This window comes from Puma concolor, chromosome C2, assembly GCF_028749965.1.
Source record: "Puma concolor isolate L17-30 chromosome C2, mPumCon1.1.hap2, whole genome shotgun sequence".
Classification (NCBI taxonomy): domain Eukaryota; kingdom Metazoa; phylum Chordata; class Mammalia; order Carnivora; family Felidae; genus Puma; species Puma concolor.
The window spans coordinates 147,509,842-147,535,135 of NC_141675.1; the positions used below are offsets into that span (position 1 = coordinate 147,509,842).

The following is a 25,294-nucleotide window of genomic DNA, read 5'->3' on the forward strand; positions in this document are numbered from 1 at the left end:
ATCATTATAGAAACAAATCAGCTGGCTGGGGCACAGAGAAAGTAAGAGTATTGGGCTATAAACACCAATACTATGCAATACAATAGCAGGGGATACCAACATCCAGTGCAGAGAAAGCAAGAAATTGCAATACGCACGTGTTATTTAGAAACCCAAAGGAAGATACCAGAAGAACACCTCAAAAGATTGGGAAGTATTCGCCTCAAGGGAGAAGAACTTTTGAGGGGGTAGGGGGCAAGGGACTGCTGTTTTCAAGCAGCTTTTCTTTTAAGTTTGTTTATTTTGAGAGAAAGGGAGAGGGCGTGACAGGGGAGGAACAGAGAGAGAGAGAGAGAATCCCAAGCAGGCTCCGCACTATCAGCACAAAGCCAGATGCAGAGCTCGAACTCACAAACCGTGAGACCATGACCTGAGCCGAAACCAAGAGTCAGACGCTTAATGGACTGAGCCACTCAGGCGCCCCTCAAGAGGCTTTTTAGCACTGTTTTGCCTTTTTAATCTAGGGCCACGGACTTCTCGAATACAAATCTAGAGGAGTGGTTCTTAAAACCCCTCCACGACTGCAATCTGGCCTCAACAAAGTGAGTTGCAGCCAGTGCCACGGGATGGTCCTCCTTCCTATAAGTGCTTCACGGACTGGAAATGCTACTGGCTGTGAAGTCTCATTCCTGAAAGATGGGACCTCTCTTTCAACCCCGAGGAAACGGAGCCGCTAAATACAAGTCAAATCCGGTTACAGTCAGAATCCGAGTGAAGTGTAGCCAAAATATTTGTAAGCCGCAGGTAATGGCCTAGTTCCCCCAGCATGATTTGTTGTAGCGGCATTTCGGAGCACTAAAACGGTTAATGCTGTTTCTCCACACCGGGCTCTCACAACCTCCCCCTGCCCTGACCCAGGCTCTTGTCATCCTCTCCTGTATTTCTTGGCCGTTGGGGTTTTTAAAGAGTTGGGTTCCTGGACTGTCTTGATGAGGACCAAGACCACAGCTGACTGATTTTTTATTTTTATTTTATTTTTTTTTTTTGTCCCCTGTGTCTAACGCGGTGTATACCAATATATGGAAGGCACGCAGGCAGGGTTTGAATCGGTGAAGAAAGGGGGAGGAATGGATGAATGTAAAAGGAAATAATCCAAGCAGCCGCCGGGATTAATGCTGCATAATGAAAAGGACCAAAAAGAGAGGTCCATTTTATTTATTTATTTTTAATTTTTTTTTTTTTTAACATTTAATTTATTTTTGAGACAGGGAGAGACAGAGCATGAACAGGGGAGGGTCAGAGAGAGAGGGAGACACAGAATCTGAAACAGGCTCCGGGCTCTGAGCTGTCAGCACAGAGCCCGACGCGGGGCTCGAACTCACAGAACGTGAGATCATGCCCTGAGCCGAAGTCGGCCGCTTAACCGACTGAGCCACCCAGGCGCCCCGAGAGGTCCATTTTAATAAAAAGTGGCGAATAGGGCAAGGACCGTCGCGTATATAATGTCGCGGTGTGCCGGGCACTGGTCTGGGAGCTCGATGAATCCTCATGATGACCCATGAGGCAGGTTAACCCTGCTCCCAAGTACAGAGAAGGAAGTAATGGGCCCCAAATCACACAGGAAACGAGTGATAGATGAGCCAGGTTTAGGACCCAGGCCACCTGGCTCCAGGGTCTGTGAGGTTTGCCCAAGGGCTGTAGCCCCAGGGAGCTGATCTGGCTGTGTGTCCTCCGCTGGGTTGGGCTTGTTAAGAAAACGCCAGAGGAGAAGGTGTCTTTAGTATTAAATGGGGGCTTGTAGGATGAAAACTCTCGGGAGCCTTGGGGGCCTCGCCCCAGGGCCCCCAGCTGTTCAGGGGGAGGGCTACCTGTGCCTCCCAGATGTTGAGCCTGACGGGGGAAGAGCCAGCTGATGGGAGACAGTGACCAGGCACAAGTGGGCGTGGGCCAGAGGGAGGAGCCGTGAGGTGCTCCTGGGTGAAAACACTCTGTCCGATGTCCTGATGCTCCCTGGACATCAGGGGAGGACAGCAAGAGGACTGAGCAAGTGAAGGTAAGAGCCGGTCCGTGAAAGTTTCTGCAGAAAACAAAGGATCCAAGGAAGCTCTGGTGAGGGAAATAGCAGGACCAAGGAGGTGCAGTTCACAAGTCAACAGACTATCTTGGGTCCTTCCATGACATCAGGGCACTATGGCATCCCTCACCCTGGGATACACTGATTACAGAATGGCTGCAGTCTTTCACCTCTGCCTGTGTCCGGTCCTTCGGATGTCGCTTTGCAGCCCTGACCCGCCTCTCTGATCCGCAGCGGACCCCAGAGGGATGAATGAGCCCAGCAGAGTCTGGAGACTGGTCCAGCCTACCTGTGGATACAACAAGGCTTGCTTTACCCTCTTGAGATTTGGAGCGGTTTGTTATGTACTAACTGTTACAGGAATGACTGGGACACCAGGAAGGGAAGAGTCGCGGGACAGCTCAGAGCTCCCTCTTTTCCCCCTCAGATGCGCCAGCTAGCCAGCAGAAGCTATCAACTAAATAAGAAAATAGCTACTGTTTAATGAGCACTTACTATGTGGAAGGCAACCTTGTGAGGTAGGGGTGAGGGCTGGCACTTACTTCTAGGAGCCTACCCAATACATACTCTTTTCTTTTGTTACTAACTTTATTTGGGTTCTGGACCCAGCTTTAAAATTTTTTTTTTTTTTTTAACATTTATTTATTTTTGGGACAGAGAGAGACAGAGCATGAACGGGGGAGGGGCAGAGAGAGAGGGAGACACAGAATCGGAAACAGGCTCCAGGCTCCGAGCCATCAGCCCAGAGCCCGACGCGGGGCTCGAACTCCCGGACCGCGAGATCGTGACCTGGCTGAAGTCGGGCGCTTAACCGACTGCGCCACCCAGGCGCCCCATGGACCCAGCTTTAAAAGTGACATTTCTTAACCTCCCTTGCAGTTAGGGGGTGGTCATGTGACACTGTCCTGGTCAACGAGATGGGAGTGGGTAGAGCTCTGGGAAAGCTCTTTCGGAGACAAGCTGACCCAGCTGGTGCCTGCCTTTTGCTATTTTCTCTACTCATTCCTGCTTCCTGGAAAGGCATTGGAAGGACTGGAGTTGTTGCAGCCATCTTCCTACCCCGAGGGAAAAGCCAAGAGAAGTGCAGACACCTAGACCCTGACACCATGTGGTCTCTGCGCCAACACTGCCAACCACCTACCCCCGGAGAAAAGAATAATCCCTGGATCATTCACACCATACTTATTGGGGGGTTTTTATTACATGAATCCAGTCTGTTTCCAATGAACACGCATGTTATTTTCCCATTTTACCGGTCAGGCAACCAACCAAGGTTCAGAGAGATTAGAATTTGGTCAGGGTCACTAGTGTGGAGATTGTTATGTTAATTCCCCAATGCATTCTACCTCCCAGGATTCACATCCTTGTATAAGCCTCACCCCCCACCCCATGTTAACTATGGACTTGACCATGTTACTTGCCTTGCACATCAGCACAGGTGATACAAGCAAGGGTTTGATAATCACATGTGCATTGGAGCTTCCCTTTTTTGGAACCGTCTCTCCACTATGTGAAGACACTTTGTGTAGCCTCCTTGAGGATGAGAGACCAGGTGGAAAAAAGACCACATGGAGAGAGACGCCCAGCAGTCCCAATTATTCCAGACATTCCTGTTGAGCCCCCGGGGGCATGGTAGTGAGTATATCTGAGATCAGCCAGCCCTCACTGCAGCCACATGAACGACCGCTCACAAAGACCAGCTGAAGAGCCTCCCCGCTGAGCCCAATCCCAACTGTGGAATTCTGAACAAATACATGGTTGTTATTTTAAGCTACTAAGAATTGGGGTGGTTTGTTACACAGCAGTATATAACTGCTACAGCTAGCTAGTAAATGGCAAACGCAGAATTTGAATTTAGATCTCTTTGACCCCAAAGACCAAATTTTTCATCACTACATGCCACCATGGTATTCTTGTTTTCCTTAAACACATGCTTCTTCTGGGCTTGGAAAAAGACTTGCATTGCTCAGATTGTGTGAATTCCCTTTGCCACCCTGGTGCTTTTCTTTCGACCCTGGGCTCTGGACTCCTTTTGACAGAGTCCTCGTCAAAAACAAAAACAGTTTAATGCTTACTGAAACGGCAGACCCAGCCTTGCTCTGATCTCCATGTCCGTGGGCTCCAAAGTCTTTAACACGTGTGCAGAATTCAATCACGCTGGAATGGCAGAGATGGAACAATTCAGAGAACATTCCACTCACCCTAATAATGAAATGTGGCTGTCCCTCTCTGCTCCCTCTCTGCTCCCGGCCCCAGCTGCAATTTAACGGAGAGCATTTTCCATTCAGGGTGTGCCCTTCACCATGGATGCTCCAAAATGCTCGGCAGTCCTGAATTAACCCTTCCAGTACCAAAACCTGCATCTCATCCCCATCTCTGGCTCCCAACACTCCCTCGAGAAGACCTCAAGATACGTACGTGGAATTGAATACCTTTTCCAAAAGAAATGCCTCTGAAGAATTCTGTCTACCTTCTCCATTCTGGGATGCCAGGCAGGTTGAGTTAGAGACAACCGGCCACAGGACAGGTGAGGGATTTACTAGAAGCGGTTGGTACCAGCCTCACCTGGGGCCCCTCTGTTCATCCCACGGCCCCTCATCTTCAGTAGGTTGGACCAGCTTCCTTACATGACATCCTCAGGGCTGTGTTCTCATTTGGAAAGTCACTTTCACCACATCTATTAGAGAAAATCACAAGGCCAGCCCAATTTGGAGGGATGGGCAAATAGACTGCAGTTGAGCTACAAAGAACCTATGGCCATATTTAGTCTGCCATGCTATATTTGGGGTTAGTTTTCTTGCCGAATATTATTTGTGCTGAAGAGTAGGACTGGTTTCTGTGAGAGGAATGCTTAGTCATCCATTCATCTTCAGCCTGAAGAGAGTAACTAGTCCTGACAGGAGATGCTGGGGTCAGTGCCGACACACAGGACAGTGCAAAATTATAGGGCAGGGCAGCTAAGAGAAAGACCAGGGTGGAAGGCCTGCCGTGGAAAGGCACCTGGCTGAGAATGTGTTCGTAGAGAGAACGAGAAAGAAGCCGAGGATTCTGGGGAGGCTGGGAGGAGGGGTGGGTTGGGCACATACCTACCATGTGCCAGGTGCCTGACACACGTCATCTCATTCGGTCCCCATAGCAGCCCATTGTGATCCTAACAGCAAACGCTCCCATCATGCTTACTCCGTGCCAGGCACCGTGCTAATTGCTTTGCACATCGTCACTCAGTTAATAATAGCAACGACCCCGAGATAGATACCAGTGTTTATCCCATATTATAAAAGATCGCTAAGGCCCAGAGAGGTTAAGTAACTAGTGCAAGGTCATATGGCTAGTAGACGATGGAGTTTGGTTCAACCGTGCATGGATGAGTAAACTGAGGCTCAGAGATATTAAATCACTTGCCGAAGGACACAGAGCTGCACTAAGATTCATGCCTAAGTCTGATCCCCGAGTCTGGGCTCTTTCCTTGAATACCCTGGGCTTTCCTAGGGAAGCATACACTTCAAGAGAAAGATTATTCCAGACTCTTCCAGAAAGAAGAGACTGGAGGACCAGGGCACTCAGACCTTAATAGTACAACAGAACGGACACGAAATTAACAGTGGCCGTTTGTTTAAAAACAGCTAAGAGCAGAGACGGTGAGTTCTGGGCCCCTAATAATACAAGGGAAGTAGAAAGAGGTAGTATGTGCCTGGTGCTTGCATTGCTTTTCTTTTCTTTCTGTTTTGGCATTTTCTTGCTTGTCAGTAAAGAGAATTAACTGCTTCCTGTCTCAAACAGATGTGGGCATCTTTAGGGGGTGCTGTGTGCAAACACAGGCAAGCGTTTCACTGGGAGACCCTTCGCAGGTGATTCTCCTGTGTCCCCGAAATTCACAGCCGGCCAGTCTGGTGGGATAGCAGCAAAGACACCCCCTGATGGCTCAGAACAGAGCGAAGGGCTGGAAACCCCAACTTCGGGCGCCCTAAGCCACCAGCGGAGAGGGGGCTTCCCCAGGATCCCCAGCCTGCTCTGTCTTCCCCGAGGCAGCATCTGCACCTTGCTGCTGGGAAGGCAGCCGGAACACGAATCAGACCCAACGCATGCCTGACTAGGGAAAGCAGAGAAACTGGCACTGGTCCGTCCGGGTCTGTGCTTGGAGAAACACCTCCTTGGGTTTTGTCAGTCTGTGTGCTATGTTCCAGAAAATTCCACAGGAGCCCGAGGGATGAAGCCATTCTGGATGGAGCTGAGAAACCCAAGGTGGCTACACAGAGGCGGGATCTCGAAGGCCCCGGGGGGAGGGGGCGGGGTGTGCGGGGCCAGCCCCTCTGAGAAGGAAGCTGGAGCTCCCTGCTCTTGGGGTGACCCTGTTCTGAAGACAGAGTGCTTCAGCTGCTGACTTTTCCAGGAAATGACTCGTGTGTGTGTGTGTGTGTGCACGTGTGAGCTTGGAGGTCCGGTGAGGATCGCAGCAGCGGCCACGAAAGATCAGAATGGCACTAGTGAGTGGCTGAAAAAGCTCCCGTGAGGAAAAGGACCCCTTCAGCACAGCAGCAGGTGCTGGTGAGGGTTGACGTTTCTGTTAGCGTGTCCCCTCGGGCGTCCCTTCACATCCCCTGGTACCCACGGGGCCCCCGTGGGTGGTGGAGGGAAGTCCTCCCCTGTCTCCTCTTCAGTTAGGTGAGCCAGCCTCCCCGCCTCCCCGGGGTTCCCTGGGGCAGGCCTCTCTTCAGTTCGCCCCGTCCCTGTCTGCATGCACCATTCCTCTCGTAGAAGAGTGGAATTCTTACATAAACGCAGGAAGACTCTCTCCTCTCTCCCTCCTAGTCCTCCTCCTCCCCTCCTCTGCTTCCCCCACCTTCTCAACCCTTTCTCACCGCCGCCCTCCCCTGCTCTGGCCTCACCAGCACCTGGTTTGGGCTCTTGACTACGTGTCACTCTGCACCCTTCTACATTTCAGGCCACGGAGCATCATCACCAGGACCTCCTGCCTCTTGTTTTGGGCTGTGGTCAGATGGACCCACTTTTGTTCCTTTGGGCCTCGAGCCCTGCCCCTCAAGAACACCCTCAGACCTCTAAGGCAGGCTGGAGCTTTGGCACCTTGGGGGTTCACACTGGGACCCTGGCAGATTGCAACTAACCTCTGCCAGGGTCACCCCCAGGGGATTGAGTGGCTTTGAGCCCAAACTTGGAGTGTCCCAGAGGAGAGGTGTCCCAGCAGATACAAAATTCAATTCGGTCTAACTTTCCAGAATCTCCCCAAACCCCCAAAGTCTCCCCAAAATTGTAATACAGATGAGGTCAGCCCCCTTCACTTGCAGGGAGAGGGAGGGAGGGAAGCACATGCATGCAATGGATAAACCGACCCTGCTTGAACTTGAACTTGAACTTGAACTTGGTTATCATGAACCAGTTTGCTGCTGGGATTGTGACTTTGGAGGAGCTGAGAGTGACCCACTTCATTAAAAGCAAACACACGGCTATGTACACCCAGCTCATTGTTTCCTACACAACCTCAATGCACACCGGGGGCTTCCAGAAATGTTTGTTGATGGAGGGAAGGACCTTGCCCTCTCACAAGGCTGCCACCACGCCAACACCCACAGGAAAGGCGTCTGGGAGCTCCCTGTGGCAGGGAACTCATCCGACGGTCATCTTTTAGTTTGTTTTCTCTGAAGTCCTCACAGTGGGTACTGACTGTTCATATGTTACTGCAAAAAAAAGTTACAAAACCTCCCTCCCAGAAAATCAAACGCTGTTTTACATGTTGTTGGAGCAGCATGATTTAAAGCTCCTCCGAAAAGCGCCAGGCAGAGTGATTCATTCTCTCTGCAGCGGTAAGCCTGACATATGCTGTGCACGTGTGCCCAGTGTAGACCGAGCAGCCAGGCTGGATTCGGAGAGGGGCCCACTCAGAAGAAAACTCTTTATTTTTACCCTCTGCCAAAAATGGAACCTCACCCCAATTCTCCCTCCTAAATAGCACAGCCAGGAGGCCTGCCATTTCAGAAAGGCTGCCTAGAAGCTCCAAAATGCTCAGTTGAAGTTAGACCCCAAAAGGACAACTGGATTTATAGAAATTGAATCAAACTCCTCACCTAAAAATAAAAGGACCCAGGTTTCTAAAAATACAGTAGTATTTATTCCCGGCCAGGCGCCTATGTTTGCATCCTTTTAGTTTTCTTAGGAAGCTGTTCCTTCCAAAATGCGTTCTGGTGCCCTAGCCACGAAGGGACGTTTCCCAGGGCGGCAGAAGACTGTGGATGGTTCTGGAGGCTCCAGTTACACTGAAACCCTGGAGGAGGACACCTCGTGGAAGTACAAAAGACACAGGTGTGTGGCGACTGAGAGGTCTGGGTGGATTTTTGTTGTTATTTTTAAAGGCAGCCGGAGAGTTGAGGGCAGTGCGAAGTCGCCCTGGGAGTAAGATCATTCCTTGCAAGGCACTGACTTGGCAGATAATAATGATGTTTTGTATTAATACTGTTACCCCAAGGTGCATGAGAAATGGCAGGAAAACATCCCGATTGCTCCCTGGAGGAAAGGGAACTTGATTTACAAAGGAGGCTGATAGAGATGAAGCTATTTGCCCAATATTGTGCAGCAATTGTGGGTCCTTTGTTCTGGCTCCTTTCCACTGACTTGTCAGGCAAGCATCTCAACGGTTCAGTAAGAGCTAGCTCTCACCCAAGCCTTCTGCCTGGGGAGTGGTCTTTATGGGCAGGGAAAGCAAGAATGGGTAAGGGGACAATAATAGTGTCTGTTTTGGCTCCGGTGGGAAGAATTATAAGGATGTTTCTCTCCCACGATCGCTGAGTCTATTCTGTCTCCTAGTTTGCCAAGATCCTGACCCTGAATTGCCCAAGACCCGTTGGGCCAAATCTAGGCTTATGTCCCTCTGATGCGTTGAAACAACCCCACTCCGCCCCCAAGGATGTGTCCATATCCTAATCCCTGGAACCTGTCAACGTGACCTTACTGGGACACAGGGTCTTTGCAGATGTGCTTACGCTGAGGATTTTGAAAAGAGATTATCTGGGTGGTTCCACAGTGCCATCACAAGCGTCCTTGGAGGATGCTTGAACAAAGAGGGGGAGAAGGTGGTGTAAAGGTGGATGCAGAGATTGGAGTGACGTGGCCACCAGCCAAGGGACGCCTGCAGCCACCGAAGCTAGGAAGAGCTTCTCCCCCGGAGCCCACACAGGGACTGTGGCTCGGCTGACCTCTTGATTTCAGACTCCTGGCCTCCAGAACTGTGAGGAGAGAGATTTCTGTTGTGGTAAGCGGCCACGTTTATGACAATTTGTTACAGAAGCCATAGAAAACCAGCAATGTTCCATCCGGGCTAAATGGAGGCCCCCAAACTCTGAAATCGTGGAGGCTGTTTTTCCTGTGTCATCATTATTTCAATGGATATTTCTTGAGTGTCTGCTATAGATGCTGAGATACGACGGTGAGCGAAAGGATAGAAACCCCGTCCTCAGGCAGCTTACGGTGGGAGAGATGGTCAGTAAGCAAATAATGCCGCTGTCATTACAGTCTGCAGAGCCCAGGGCACGGTGACAGGTGATGACGCGGTGACAGGTGATGACGCGGTCCCAGCCTAGGGTGGACACTGAGGGAGTGAGGGTTAGACGGCCTCGGACTCCAATAGGGGAAGTCACACGGAAAAGTCTGCAGGAAGACCCAGAAGGAGGAAGGTGCAGCATGTGTTCAAGCATTCCCAAAGGGCAGAAGGGAAGGAGGGTTCTGGGTGGGGGTGGAAGGCAGCCCATGCCAACCCCAGAGTCCAAGAAGAAGAACTTGCATCTTAGGGCACGTGGGTGGCTCGGTCAGTTGAGTGACTGACTCTTGACTTCGGCTCAGGTCCTGTCCCAGGGTTGTGGGATCAAGCCGTGCGTTGGGCTCCGTGCTGAGTGTGGAGGCTGCTTGAGATTTTTCTCTCTCTCTGAGCCCCTCCCCCATTTGTTCTCTCTCTCCCTCTCTCTCTCTCTCTGTCAAAGAAAGAAAGAAAGAAAGAAGACTGGCATCTCTATCCTAAAGGCATGGGGACTACGAGTTTCATGCAGGGGGGTGGCCCAATCAGACTAAAGTTTCACGGGGATCCGTGAAAAAGAGGGGCGGAAGCCAGTGGTCCTCGGCCAGGGAGGAGTCTCTGGAGTAGCCTAAGCAAGAAATCGTGGTGGTTTGGACTGGGATGTCGCAGCCGAGACTGGAGAAGTGGGTGGATTCTAAAGAAAGGCAGGCGGTCTGGCTTGGTGACGGAGAGGAGGTGGGTGGTGAGGGAGGGGGTGGTGTGAAGGATAGGGCCTGGGCTTCTTGTTTTTACCATGGGCAGAATGATGACGCCAGAGCCACTGGAAACTCTGGAGAAGGAGCTGAGTTCAGGGAAAGAAGATAATTCATGTTTTCCTTTAAAATTATCTGACTTCGGGGCACCTGGGTGGCTCATTCGGTTAAGCGTCTGACTTCGGCCGCAGGTCATGATCTCACGGTTCGTAGGTTTGAACCCCGCATCAGGCTCCGCGCTGACAGCACGGAGCCTGCTTGGGATTCTCTGTCTCCTCTCTCTGCCCCTCCCCGCTTGCTCGCACTCCCTCAAAATAAATAAATAAATGAACAGACTTAAAAATAAAATAAAATAAAAAAGATCTGACTTCTCCATTGTCCCTGGGACAATCCACATTATGCCTGTTACCTCAGAGTCTTGTCCAGAAATGCTATTCCCCAGAAATGTCCTGGTTTGAACCCATAGACTGTATGGTCACCCTGGGCTAAGATTTGTGCGATTTGAAAGGTCCTTGGGACACCCAAGAGGAGACCGTGAGAATGTGAAGCGAGAGAGACGGGCTGAGGAGTGAGCCTTGCTGAACTTTAATGCCCAGGATGGCAACAAGAGCCAGGCTGGAAAGCCAGACAGAGGAGAGAGGCCAGGACACTTTGCACTGGACGTAGCCAGGAATGTTAGAGGAGACGCATGCCCCTCTCCCGGGGTGTTCTCAGAGAGACACCCTGTAGAGCAGAGGCCAGCAATGTTTGACTTCCCGGGCCACACGGTTTCTGCCACGACTCCTCAACTCTGCTGCTGGAGCAGGACAGCAGCCTTGGACAATTCATAAACGAATGTGTGTGCTTGCCAGTAAAACTCACCGACAAAAATGGGCTGAGAGCCAGATTTTGCCCCCAGGGAGGAGTTTGCAGACCCTTCCTTTAGAGGAACAGGCTCTGGGGGCCTGTTCTCCTTATTCCTTTCCTTCCCCCACCCCCGGGGAGGTGTTGGGACTGATGGGTATTTCCCTGGAGAATTGGGGCCATCCCTTCTTTGGGGTAGCTCTGCTCGACTGCGGGGGTGGGGGGTGCTCCATGGTGAGGACAGGACATCCAGGGGACACCTAAAGCTATTCATGCCACCAGTGACAGAGCCATGGTTGCAGCCTGATTCCAGGGTGAGGTCTCATCAAGCCCACTTGACTAAGAGGAATAACCACGGTCTCCAAATCTAGTTTTATCAGAAACGAAAGTGATACTGTGACTATATCTGCTCGATACCTGTCTCTTATCTCAATTATTCCAAACTTAGGAGACTGCTTCCCTGGCCAACTCCAACAGTAGGAGTCTATTTCTCAACTCAGCCGGCCTCTGTGTTGGATCTCTTTGTCTCGAAGATTTGCAACTCTTTCCGGCAACCTCAGAAATGGTGTGGCCACGGTGGAGTCTCGTTCCATCTGTGTTCTCTTCAACTAATGAAAAACTATGGAGGTCTCATTAGTAAGTAACGCATGTAATGCCCGTTGATGTCAACGGTGGTTGGCGGGTAGAGTTTGTGTGGGAGCATGGCCTTTATGCCTTTGGGGGTCCCACAGGGCACCTATATGTTCTTGTTTCTGCCTCACTTTCAGATACCTGCCTTCCTTCAACACCAACATTAGGTTTGTCCCAATTAACAAGGTACTATGCACTCTTTACTAACTACTATGATTATTAGAAAATACGAACAAGCAAAGAAAGAGGCAATGAGAACCCCCTTTAGCCCCAGCTCAGAGATAGCAATTATTAATAGTTTGATATGTATCTTCCCAGATGCCAAAATGAGATCATAATGTCCATGTTGTTTTGTAACCCGCTTTTAGCATTAAAATACAATAAATAACTCTCCGTGTCCCAAAGCAGGAATGTATACCATGATTTTTCGTCGTGACATGATTCATCCACCCAATCCTCTGCTATTGGCCATTTAGGTTGTTTCCAGGTTTGTTCAGTAAGAATAATGCAACAGTGAACACCCTTATAACCAATTGTGGGAACACATCCTTAATTATTTACTTAAGCTAAATTCCAAGAAGGCGATCATGACTATATAGTCATTTTTTCAGAAAAATCACACATTCCACATCTTTCTCAGGGGACCTCGACTTGAAGTAAATTCACCCATAGGGGAAGAGCAGGTTCATGTCTGTGTTTAGATGTTTGCTTCTGGCAATCCCCCAGACAGCCCCTGTGGGCCAGGAGGTTAGAGCCCAAAGAATCCCCTGACCCAGAAAGTCACATCAGTGTGGAGTGTCTGCCCCTGGGGGGATGGGCTTTGTCAATCAATACTCGATGGAGACACCAACAAAATGGGAAGATGGGGAGACAAGATGAATCCCAGCCATTTGGGAGAAAAGGAACTGAGAACACCCTACATTACTGGGAATGGGCTCTCCTGCTTTGGGAGGAGTAGGTGACTCCTACTAAAGTTTCCTCCTCTTTTCTTCTATAGTTTACATTCTCTGTTATTAAGGCTCAGCAAGTTTCTCACAAGGGCTGGGAAAGACTTCTTGGAGGGCCCCCTCAAGCGTCCAGAAAACAATAGGAACAAAAGACAGAGGAAAGGGGCAGAAGCCTAGCTCTAGGATTTAAAGGAAGGAGTTGGCCCAATTCAGAAGGTCAGGAATAGAGCCGGACTAGGGTCAAGTCACCTGCCTCTTGCTTTGGTCTCCCCTATTATTCTCTCAGGCCCAATGAGGGGCGGCAGGCAGGCTTCAGTACCCACAGCAGAGTCGAGGGCTTCCCTGAAAAGGGGTCCACTCTCCGAATGGCCCCCTAAGCCCCTAAGATGCTTTCGCACTGGTCCTCCAGCCCACCATGCATCTGAATTACAGTGTGCAGACTTAAGACACAAAGGCTGAGGCCCCAGAGGTTCTGGACAGGTTCAGGGTGGAGCCCCAGCCTTGGTCAGATTTTCAAAATGTGAAGAACCACTGAGTAATCCCTTTAGACCCACATCACTGGCTACACATGTTTTAAGAGCAGAATACACGGGAAGTCTCTGTGCTTTGGAATTGGCTGATCGAGAATTTGGAGAACGGCAGTCATCGTGGACAATGATGCACACCACTGTAAGGGGGCCAGCACGCGGTGAGTACTTGATGGATGGCAGCCCGATGTGTTGAAGAGCAGTTACTTGCGCGGCTGCGAGAGGGAAATATAAAAAGCAATGGGAGAAGGGGCAGGGAGAGGATCAGGAGACAGCCTCTTGCTCATCGAGACTGACCTGAAAGTCTTGGCACCAAAGAGCAATTGAGCTTTCTGCTTTGCCGTGAACGAAAAGCGAGAGGCCAGTCTTAAATTTCAGCTCGGGGGTCCAGAATGCCTATTTTTACCAGTGTGCTGTGCAAATCATATAAGGATTGAGTGGCCATTTAGTTTTATCTTCCCTTGCTGGCCTGCTGTTTAACCGGGGGCTGGGATCTGCTTTGTGTTAAAGATTATCTCCCCGGAGAGAGCGTAATCTGGTCTTATTATGTCTCGTAGGTGGAGGCCAACTGCTTTCCCACGGTCTCCGTCTGAATCCTGCCTTCCCCACTGCTCCATTTTGTAGCAGCAATTGGCCAAAGGAAAGCAACCTACAGACCTGAGTCCAAAAGCAACCTAAAGACCTGAGTCTAACAATCGGCATTTCCTCCTGCATGGTGAGGACGATCTCTTTGTCTAACTTATAAGGAGGCTCTAATTCCAATTAGGACTCACAGTCAAGCTGTCACACAATGACTTTCGTAAAGTTGGGTGCGGCATGAATGAGCCCAGGGCAATTCAAGCATTCTTTCTTCTTCGGATCACTTTTATACTTCAAGATTCTGGTCCCTTGACTTTTTAATTGATCTTCACTCAGCACTTCACGCTTGGAACGCTTCGGCCAGAAGGTTCTTTGTCCCGCTCCTCAGAAATTAATGGCGTGTGGGGAAAGTTTTAGGTGCACTGGGGGGAGCTCCAATTAAAAGAGGCCTGGGTGGGGATCTTCTGCAAAACAATCGTCCTTTGAATACGCGGAGGCTCACTTTGCCCAAATCTGTCTGCGTCGCAAGTTTGCGTTTCGTGTATTAGAGTTTCTTAAAATAGGACTCACGGTTGAACCTCACTCAGGTTCTGAGTTAAAGTCTTGAGCCGGGTCTGCAGGGAGCAGAGCAAGCGAGCTGCTGTGTAGTGATGAGGGCCACAGCCTCACGCTGGGCTCTAAATCACAGCTAAAACCCCAGAGCTAAAAGCATCATTCCTCTCTGGCACTTTCGATTTAAAAGCCATGCTATATTTTTGTTTCCAATTATAGAAGGAGAAAAATAAAAGCATCTGGAACTCATTACTGTCCCTTTATTCCACACCATAACTCTAAGAACTCTCCAAAATGCACGGGCAGAGAGAGGAAGCGGTGCCTCCAGCAGTAAGCCCTCACACCCCAGCCCCCGATTCCCCTGTGCATCTCCTCGGCCACATTGCAAACACATGGAGTGTGGGGTTTATGACGGAACCTTGACAGCTTGTCGGCTCCTGCAGGGAGGAAGTTCCAGGGAGCGTGAGGGTCACCCAGCTTCTCAGGCTGCTGCCTTCCTCTGGCCATTCCTCACGTGCAACACTTGACCCCCCCCAGCCCAAGAATCCAAGTCCTCAGGGTCAGGCCTTCTCCCCAGACTTCTGCATGGATCGCAGATCCTGGTTCCAGAAACATAAGATTCCAGCTTACGACTCCAGAGAGGGCAAGCCCATATTGCCTTTAATGTCTCACACAAGATGGACACGTGGCTACCTGCGGCCTCAGCACTTGAATCAAACTCTTGGGTATCCAACACAAGGCCCTTCCTGCCCCACCCTGACACTGCCCTGGATTTGTATCAGTCACTCTCCCTGAGCATGCTGTCTTCTGCCACATGGTAGTTTATTTCTCTAAACACATCACAAACACGGAGCGTCTGGGTGGCTCAGTCGGCGAAGCGTCCGACTTCGGCTCAGGTCACCATCTCACGGTTCGTGGGTGCGAGCCCCGTGTCAGGCTCCGGGCTGACAGCTCGGAGCCTGGAGCCAGCTTCGGATTCCGTGTCTCCCTCTCTCGTCTTTGCTCAAGCATCTCCCTCACTTTCAAAGCCCTTCGTCAATCCACTTCCATGCCTTGGAAACTTCCACCCATTCTTGATCGTCCGGCGCAAACGTGTCTTTCTTCAGAACTCACTGAAAAGAGTCACTGCGGCCAACCGTCTGCTACGTGTGATTGTAGGCACTAGGTCTACAATAGACAAAAAGATGAGGCCCTCGCCCTTCACGAACTTAAAGGGGAGACTCCATTCTGTTTGATTCACTTTTAGCCAAAACCTAAGATGCATCTGGCGCTATGGGTCATATTAGCTTCCCAGGGCTGCTATAACAAATGCTCACAAATGCAGTGACTTAAGACAGCACGGATCCATTCTCTTATGGTTCCATTGGTGGGAAATCCAACACAGGCCTTGCTGGGCAGATATCAAGGTGTTGGTAAGGCTGTGTGACTTTCTGGAGGTCAGGGTCCATTTCCTTGCCTCTTCCAGCTTCTAGAGGCCACACGGGCCCGAGGCCCATGATCCCTGGCCTCCATGTGTATAGCCTGCAGTAATGGCAGCCTCTTTGTCACATCGAATCAGGCTGACCCTCTGCTGTCTCCCTCTTCTGCTTTTAAGGCTCTTCGTGATTTCACTGGGCCCATCCAGACCATCCAGATTAATTTCTTTATCTTCAGGCCCACTGATCAGTTCCTTGAATTCTATCGGCCACCTTAATTCCCCTGCACCTTGTAATGTAATACATGTATGCATTCAGACCAAAATGTGGATTGGACCAGGGGAGGGACATTATTCTGACTACCACAGAGGATGAGACAGTAAAGAGGATACTGTCGCTTCCCTCAAAAAGACTTTCTTGCAAAGCCTTCCTTGTATAAACACAGGAAGGATTAATAGTCCCTTTTATATTCCCATTACACTTTTTGCACTTCACAAACGTCTCTTTTACAACATTTAACAGACTTAAAGCGGTGTTCCTCGGAGTGTGGGACATGTGATACTTGATATTTTGCATTTAGTCATTTTGCTTTTTAACAATTAGGCATTTATGCTCATGTGAATTTGAAAAGCATAGGTAGCATATCCAATCTGTGATATAATCTTGTATGTATTTTTTTTGAATTTTACGCGTTTATTTATTTTTGAGAGACAGAGAGGGACCATGCAAACAGGGGAGGAACAGAGAGAGAGAGGGAGACACAGAATCTGAAGCAGGACCCAGACTCCGAGCTGTCAGCACAGAGCCCAATGTGGGGCTCGAACCCACGAACCATGAGATCATGACCTGAGCCAAAGTTGGACGCTTCACTGACCGAGCCACCCAGGCGCCCCTGTAATCTTTCTTTTAAAATTAAATTGACTTAAGCTTTTGAAGAGTGAGACAAATAAAACATGAATTAGTAGTACATGTATAGGCCAAGGCAGAAACAAAATGTGAGGGTGATACTTGAATGAGTGTAATATGGGAAAAGCTCTCCTGGAGTTAATGCTTTCCAGAGAAACCCTAAACTCTCTGAGGGCACAGAATTGCCCATCTTCTCATTATTGTGTCCCCGGATCCTAGCAAAGTTCCCAGCACAAAATAGGTTCTCAATACATACTTGTAGGATCTACGAATAACCAATTAAATGACTAACCCTCACCTCTTGAGGACAGGAACTGTGCTTATTAATTTTCATATTTCTGTAACCTATCACAGCACAGGCACTCAAGGTCTACCAAATGAAGAAATAAAGTAGTCTTGAGCTGTGGGCACGAATGTGTACCTTTTAGATTATTCCCACATTATGGAAATGTGGCTAAAGGAATGATGGAACAGTCATCTGCTGATTTATTTTACTATAATGGGATTTTGCTACAATGTGTACTCTGTAGGAGGTAATATATGAGGGCACAAATATTGAAGATTAAATGTAACTGAAACCCAGATTCTTGGTAGTGGATTAACGACTGAAAATTACACGAAGCCCAGGAAGATGAAAGTTTGTATACGCATGCAAAGCTCTCAGCTTTTCCCTCCTGGTTCCTGAATCTTCGCAGTAACAGTGTCCTGATTTGGTGGATGTTTCCTGAATTACATGGTTCATTAGCTTTTTCATGCATGTAGCATCATGGCAGGTCCACTGTGTGCAACAGTAAGCTATATGCGAAGGACACGAATATGAATAAGACCAAGTTACTATTTTTGACAAGCTTACCGTTCAGTAGGGGAGAGACTCACACTTACTCCTGTTATTGTGGTGCAATTGAAAAAAACCCATCCCAGGAATGACAACAGGGCTTTGGAGCATTGGAGGTGAATTTGTAGTTCGAGTTCAACCAAATTAATTAGATGCTAAAACAAAAAAAGCGAAAGTGAATCAACTGTCTATGAAAGAACATAACAGAAGCCAGAATTCCACAACATAAACTTTACAATATCCAGGACATAATAATTAGAAAAAAAAAAAAACTACCCGACATAGGAAGAACCAAGGAAATATCACTTATTCTCAAGAGAAGAAGCAATCAATAGAGACCAAACAGATGTTGAAATTAGCAGACTTGGATCTTAAAGCAGCTTTTGAACTATATTAATTGACTTAAAGGAAAACAAAGAACTAGAAATTATTTTTCAAAAGAGTCAAATAGAAATTCTAGGACTGGAGAATAATATCTGAAATTTAAAGTTCCCATGGGGCGCCTGGGTGGCTCAGCCGGTTAAGCATCCAACTTTGGCTCAGGTCATGATCTCACGGTCTGTGGGTTCGAGCCCCACGTCGGGCTCTGTGCTGACTGCTCCGAGCCTGGAGCCTGCCTCCGATTCTGTGTCTCCCTCTCTCTCTCTCTCTGCCCCTCCCATGCTCGCAGTCTGTCTCTATCTCTCAATACTAAATAAACATTAAAAAAAATTAAATTAAATTAAAAAAAAGTTCCCTGTATGTGATTGAGAATAGAATGGAAATGATAGTCAATTAACTCAAAGACAGAACCATAGAACTATGGATCCAAACTATGGATCCATTAAATGGGGGGGGGGGGGGGAAGGGGGGGGAGGGCAACAGAGACAAAACAATTGAAATAAACAGAGCCTCAGGAACCAGTTGAAAAATTATCAAAAGGTATAACATACATATAATAGGAGGCTCAGGAGAGCTGGAATAGATTGGGGTGGAGTAGAGAAAATATTTAATAAATAATGGGTAAAATGTACCCCATTTGGTAAAAGACATAAATTTACAGATTGAAAAAGCTTAGCAAACTCTAAGCAGGATAAATGTGGATAAATATGAAGAAAATACGTACACATTTATGGGTACTTTATCGCTAAGTGCCAAAAATAAAATAAAGAGAAAAATTTGAAAGCAGCCAGAAGAAAACGACACATTACACACAAGGGAACAAAGATTTGAATAATATCCAATTTCTCATAAAAAACTCTGGAAGACGGGGCGCCTGGGTGGCTCAGTCGATTAAGTGTCTGACTTTTGGCTTCGGCTCAGGTCGTGATCTCATGGTTCATGAGTTCAAGCTCCACATCGGGCTGGAACTGACAGTGCAGAGCCTACCTGGGATTCTCTCTCTCTGCCCCTCCCCCACTCTCTGTGCCTCTCTCTCAAAAATAAATAAACTTTAAAAATTAAAAAAAAAAAAAGAAACTCCAGGAGACAAAAGAAATGGAACAATGTCTTTACAATGTTGAAAGGGAAAAAGACTTCCAACCCAGAGTTTCTTACCCAGTATAAATATTCTTTTAAAATGAAGGCAAAGGGGGGCCTGGGTGGCTCAGTCAGTTGAGCGTCTGACTTCAGCTTAGGTCATTATCTCACAGCTTGTGGGTTCAAGTGCCACGTCGGGCTCTGTGCTGACAGCTCAGAGACTGGAGCCATCTTCAGATTCTGTGTCTCCCTCTCTCTCTTCTCATGCTCTGTCTCTCTCTGTCTCCCAAAAAATGAATAAACATTAAAAAAATTTTTTTAATAAAGGCAAAATCAAGGTATTTTTGGATAATAAGAAAGGAGGATTCATTTCCAGGGAACTGCACGACCATAATTGCAAAAGAACATATTCAGGTTGATGAGAGATGATACAAGATAACATCCCAGCTCTTTAAGAAGGAATGAAGAGGATCAACAATGGTAACTGTCTATGTAAATGTTACTAACTTGGTAAACTGGGACCTACTCCCCACACCCCCTTTCCTATGAGTCCAGATTTCAGCTGAACAAAAGGGGAAATCCCATATTGCCAACAGAGGAGGAAGAAGTAGCCATTACTCTCTGAAGGCCTTTCCGAAGTCCTATGTCGTGACTGAGGAAGAAAAAAACTAGATTTGGTTTACAGATGGTTCTGCAGGATATGTGCCTACAGATGAATAGCTCTATCACTATAATGCCACCAAAGAACAGTGGTTCTCCCAGCTGGCAAGAGTTCAAGCCATGTACCTGGTTGCTCATTTTGCCTGGAAGGAGAAATGACCAGAGATATGTGTCTATATTGATTTCTGGGTAGTCGCTAAGGGTTTGGTTAGAAGGTCAGGGGCTTGGAAGAACCGTAACTGGGGAATTAGTGACGAGAAGACCAAAGGAGGAGGTATGTAGCTCAGCCTTTCTGAATGGGCACCCTGTGTAAGGATATTTGTGTGTCATCTAAATGCTTACAATAAAGGGGCCGTAGCAGGGGAGGATCTTAGAATCAAATAGACAAGAGGACCCATTCTGTGGATATCAGTCAGCCTCTTTGTCGCCCACCCATGTCCTTGCCCAATGGACTCATGAACAAAGTGGCTAGGGGAATAGGGGTGAAGATTATGCGTGGGCTCAACAACATGAGCTTCCACTGATCAAAGCGAATCCACCTACAGTCGCTGCTGAAGGTCCAATCAGCCAATCACAGAGACCAACAACGAATTCCTGATATGTTATTGCTCCAGAGAGAACCAGCCCGCCACACGGTGGCATATTTATTCCACTGTAGGACTTCCATCATGGCAGGGATGGCATTTTGGTCTGAGTGGAATAGACACCGTCTGTAGGGATTTGCCTGTCTTGCCTGCAGTGCTTCTATCGTCATCTGTAGACCCATGGGGTACTGTCTTTAGTGTCCTGGTATTCCAAGTGGCATTGCTTCTGGAAAGAGCTCATTTTACCGCAAAGGGCAACAACGGACTCATGCTCGTGGAATGCCCTGGTTCAACTATCATCCTAAAGCAGCGGGCCTGATAGAATGACCGAATAGCCTTTCGATGACTCAGTTGTAGTTCCAGTTGGGTGGCAACTCCAGAATGCGGAATATCCTCTAAATCGGGATATGATGCTGTTTCTGCCACAGCCTGGGTTTAGATATCTAGGGTATCTAGATGTCTTCCACCAGCAAGGTTTTCACTTCCTGTCCCCATGATTTTGGAGCCTGTCACTCTAGATGTCTTTGTTTCTATCAGAAGACGCAATCATGGTTCTGTTCAACTGGAAGCTGAGATTAACCCTTGGCTACTTTGGGTTCCTCTCGCCAATGAACCAATAGGAAAAGAAGAGGGTTATTGTACTGGTTTGGGAGATCGATCCCATGGAAACTAGGTAGCCATTACTCGGTGGGGGCAATGGAGTACGTCTGAAACATAAGAGGTCCTCTGGGGCACCTCTTAGAACCCCCATGTCCTGTTATAAAGCTAATTGATGTGTATTTAACACCACTGAACAGTACATTTAAAATGAATTAGATGGGAAATTTTATGTTATGTGTATTTAACATAATAAGAAAATTTAGAGGGGTGCCAGGGTGGCTCGGTCAGTTAGGCGTCCAGCTTCAGCTCAGGTCATGATCTCAAGGTTCATGAGTTTGAACTCCACATCAGGCTCTATGCTGACACCTCAGAGCCTGGATCCTGCTTCAGATTCTGTGTCTCCCTCTCTGCCCCTCTTCCCCTCAAAAATCAATAAACATTAAAAAAATTTTTAAAAGAATCATATCCAAGATATCATATTACATTTTTTTAAAGTTTATTTATTGTAAGAGAGAGAGACAGTGAGCGGGAAAGGGCAGAGAGAGAGAGAGAGAGAGAGAGAGAAAGAGAATCCCAAGCAGGCTCCCTGCTGTCAGCACAGAGCCCAATGAGGGGCTCGAACTCACAAACTGCAAGATCATGACCTGAGCCAAGAGTCGGGCACTTAATGAACTGAGCCACCCAGGCACCCCTGGGATACCTTATTACATTTTGTTGTGTCTCCTTAGGCTCCAATTGGCTGTGACTATTTCCTAGAGTTTTCCTTTTTTTAAATGACATTGACAGTTTTGGGGATGTGTTAGGGATTTTGCAGGCTGCCCCATTACTGGAAATTTTCTGACTTATTTTCCCATATTAAACTTGGGTTATGTGCTTCAGGGGAGACTGTATCTAGTTGTTCACTGATGTAACTTCGTTGCTAGCCCCAGACTGCACACAGAGCTTCTTTAATAAATGTTTATGGAATAAATGGATGTCTACCAGTTAGAAAATGGGTTCAGAAAGATAAGAAATGCACCAAAAAAATACCCAGCTAGTCAGAAGCAAAACTGGGATCAGAATCCAGGACTCTCTGACTCAGAAACTCTTCTCCTTTCCGATATATTCTATTAGCCTCACAATTATAGCAAAACATTTCAGATACTTTTCTAGATACTTTATATATGCTCTTTCTAATGTTCTCAACACTGTTTGAAGGAGGATATTATCTTACTTTCTACAAGCTTGGTGGTACCTGGGAACTTCTCCAAGGCTACACAGTAAAAAAAGTAGCTGTGGGTTTGAACCATCGCTGGCTGTCACCAGAATTTCTACTCATCCTTGTCACCATTACAAGGACGTTCAAAGATGACCTAACGTTTTTTCTCCTTTCAAACTCTCCGAAGTACTGCCTCCAGCCCTGCCAGTGAGACTCCCCACTTTTCTGCTTGCACCCTAAGCTCGGGGCACAGCGAGCACCTGGCAGTTCTCCTGAGGAGCACACCTCTCCATGTGTCTTCGCATGTGCTGTTGTCATGCTTAGAACACCTTTTCTTGCCAACCTCTAGGGATCTTACTGATGTCTCATCTATCAATTTCAACGCCCAACTCTATGAAACAAACCTTCTCTGACCCAACCAAGCAGTTTCTATCCTACCCACTCCATATGCCCAAAGTTCGTAGTATGTGCCTCTACACGTTGGTCATACTATAGTGACATTATTAATTTACAGCTCCCACTGTCTAACCAGATGTTGAACTCCTCAGGGCAAGAAACCTGTCTCCTTCATCTCAGCATCTGCCACTCCTAGTGCAGTGCTTGGCATGTTACCAGTGTTTAATTAATTAGTTAATTAATTATGAATAGATGAGTGGATGGTTGGATGGTTGGATGGATGGATGGATGAATGAACATGGAAGGCTATATAATAATCTTCCACACAGGGACATAAAGCTCCTGAAAACGAACTGAATGCTGCCTCTACATTCTCTTCTCCAAGGCCAGGGGCACATGGCCAACCTCTCCAGGAGTTTTCAATCTTGCTATAAATGCATCTTGTTGGATGTGTGGCTGAGTAATGTCTGGAACCTGTGAGTGAGAAATTGGCCTAATCTCAGTATCTAAGTTATTTAATGGGCTGGAAATCCAGCTGAGCCTCTTCTGTCATTTTGCAAAGAAAATGCAAGAAGCGTCTCATCGTAAAGTACCTTAAAGGCCAAATATCTATTCCAAAAAGACATTTCCATCAGCTATATACAAGAGCATCAGATGCATGATTTAATCCCCCTTCCCTTTGGCTGTCCCTGAGCCATTCAAAGTAGAGTGAAAACCTGGCAGTTAACCAATTAACTTGATTGGAGTAAACAGCCAAATTAGATCATTGATGAGCATGTTGCCAAATTTCCACTTCATTTTTTTTTTTCTGGGCCCATTTAGCCCTGAGACTACAGATGCATTACAAGCAAACTGCCTAGTTCTTCTAGTGAATCCTTCTATATCTTGAATCTCACATCTTCCATTACCCCTGTGGCTCTTCTCCATCACGTTAGAAAACAAGAGATGCTCACAGCATCAGGATGCTTGCTCTCATGCCTGGTCCTGAAAGGAATCTGGTGATTTCAAGCTGGCAGGTCAACCCAGTCCAAGGTGATGAACTTGCATTTCCTTCCTGTATCAGCATCCCAAAACTGGCTGCTCTGTGACGTTTGTCACAGGAACCAAGAGAAGTGGAGGTCCCTTTCTGGAGGTCATGTGTTGAATGTGACTTGTTAAAGAATTGATCTTTTCTCTCCAGATTGTTACCTGCTGCCATTTTGAGTGGTTGAGAGAAGCCTTATCTATTGCTTCCCTAAGGCTTTTTTGGGCCACCGTTGGGTCCACGGAAGATGAAGTGGCAAATAATTTCTAGGTTAAAAAAAAATCTGGATTAAAACCTAGAGGTCCAAAAGAGGCAGTCTTTTGTCATGGAGGCAACTATGGCCTATGTGGAGGGGTTGTTTTTAAGGTCAACCAGGTAAGAGTGTCAAATGCTCCGCACAGATTTTAATCAAGGGCGAGGAGGCTTAGGGACAGAGGACGGAGAGAACTGCAGAGCTGGTGTTAGCACAGCCAGTCCACACTGCAGCAGCCTCCAATTACTGGTTTTTAGACTGCTTAGGAGTTCTCAAACCTTTCAAGAAGCACATTTGTAACGATCCCAGATTAACCATACACTACATCGGGCCCATGCTGGGCCTTTATGCATTAAAAAAAATTTTTTTTCATGAGCACCTACTTCATGCTAAGTGGTATTCTACAGAAATAATGACAAACCAGACAAATAACTCACAAGCCAGTCAGCAGACCTGCTCACTCCAACAAAGCTGACATTAAAACGCCATCTTGGGCGTTCTTCCCCACTCCAAGGACTGCAAACAAGGCAGAGAGTCAGGATTAAAACTAAATGCGGAAGACAGGTAGGTGGTTGTGGGGGATGCTCAACAGAGTGAGCAGCTACGAAAGGGATGCACAAGGCCGTTTTTTGGTGGTGTCAGTGTTTTGTATGGTACTATGGTGGTGCATACATGACCCTACTCATTTGTCAAATCCCATAGGACTCTGTCTCACAAAGAGTGAACTTTAATGTATACAAATTTTAAGAAGAGCCCTCAACCAGAGGTCAGAGAATCCCAGGATGGAATGCAGACTCTGACGAAAGACTCTATCTTACAAAATGTGTGACATAACCTCAGTAACCGTGAGCATGCCAGTTGTCAGATATTGGTTTCTAAATACCATTCTCTAATAAAAAGAAACCACAGCCTTGGAGAAATGGCTGGTGCTAGGGCTGAGACAGGGAAAATACGAGATGAACCTGGAGCATCTGGCAGTATTAAGAATGTATGACAATGTCAAAAAAAAAAAAAAAAAAAGATGGGGACATGTCAAAAGGACACAGAAGTCAACTGAAAGAGCTCCCAATGGGCAAAATTGGAACAATCTGAGCAACCAATGATAGCATAACATAACATAACATAAGGTAACGTAACATAATGTAATATAACATGATGTAACATAACGTAACATAAGGTAACATAACATAACTAACGTAACATAACATAACTTAACATAACGTAATGTAATGTAACATAATATAACCGTGTAACATAACATAATGTAACATAACGTAGCATAATGTAACATAATGTAACATAACGTAACGTAACGTGATATAGCATAACAATACTGAATTATAACCCAAAGAATAAAATAATTATATATGAGTCCATACTGATATAAATATATGATTGAATAAGTAAATAAGGGAGAAGAGACTATTGTTTTCAAAGAAGAATTCCAAATAGTTATATAGATACCCCCTCTAAGAGATGAAGTTTAATTCTACTGCCTCTGCTTGAATATGGGTTGGACTTCATGACTTGTTTCCAAAGAAGAGAATATGGAAAGGAGAGAAG

The 25,294-nt window shown here is 47.2% G+C and overlaps 1 long non-coding RNA gene across 1 annotated transcript; it reads left to right on the plus strand.

The window, feature by feature from the left end:
• Positions 1-6,305: 6,305 nt before the first annotated feature.
• Positions 6,306-14,651, plus strand: LOC147577586 (uncharacterized). Its single transcript, XR_015240416.1, has 4 exons — positions 6,306-8,368; positions 11,616-11,803; positions 13,323-13,432; positions 13,829-14,651. It is a non-coding gene; the product is annotated as an uncharacterized LOC147577586 (long non-coding RNA).
• Positions 14,652-25,294: the final 10,643 nt, after the last annotated feature.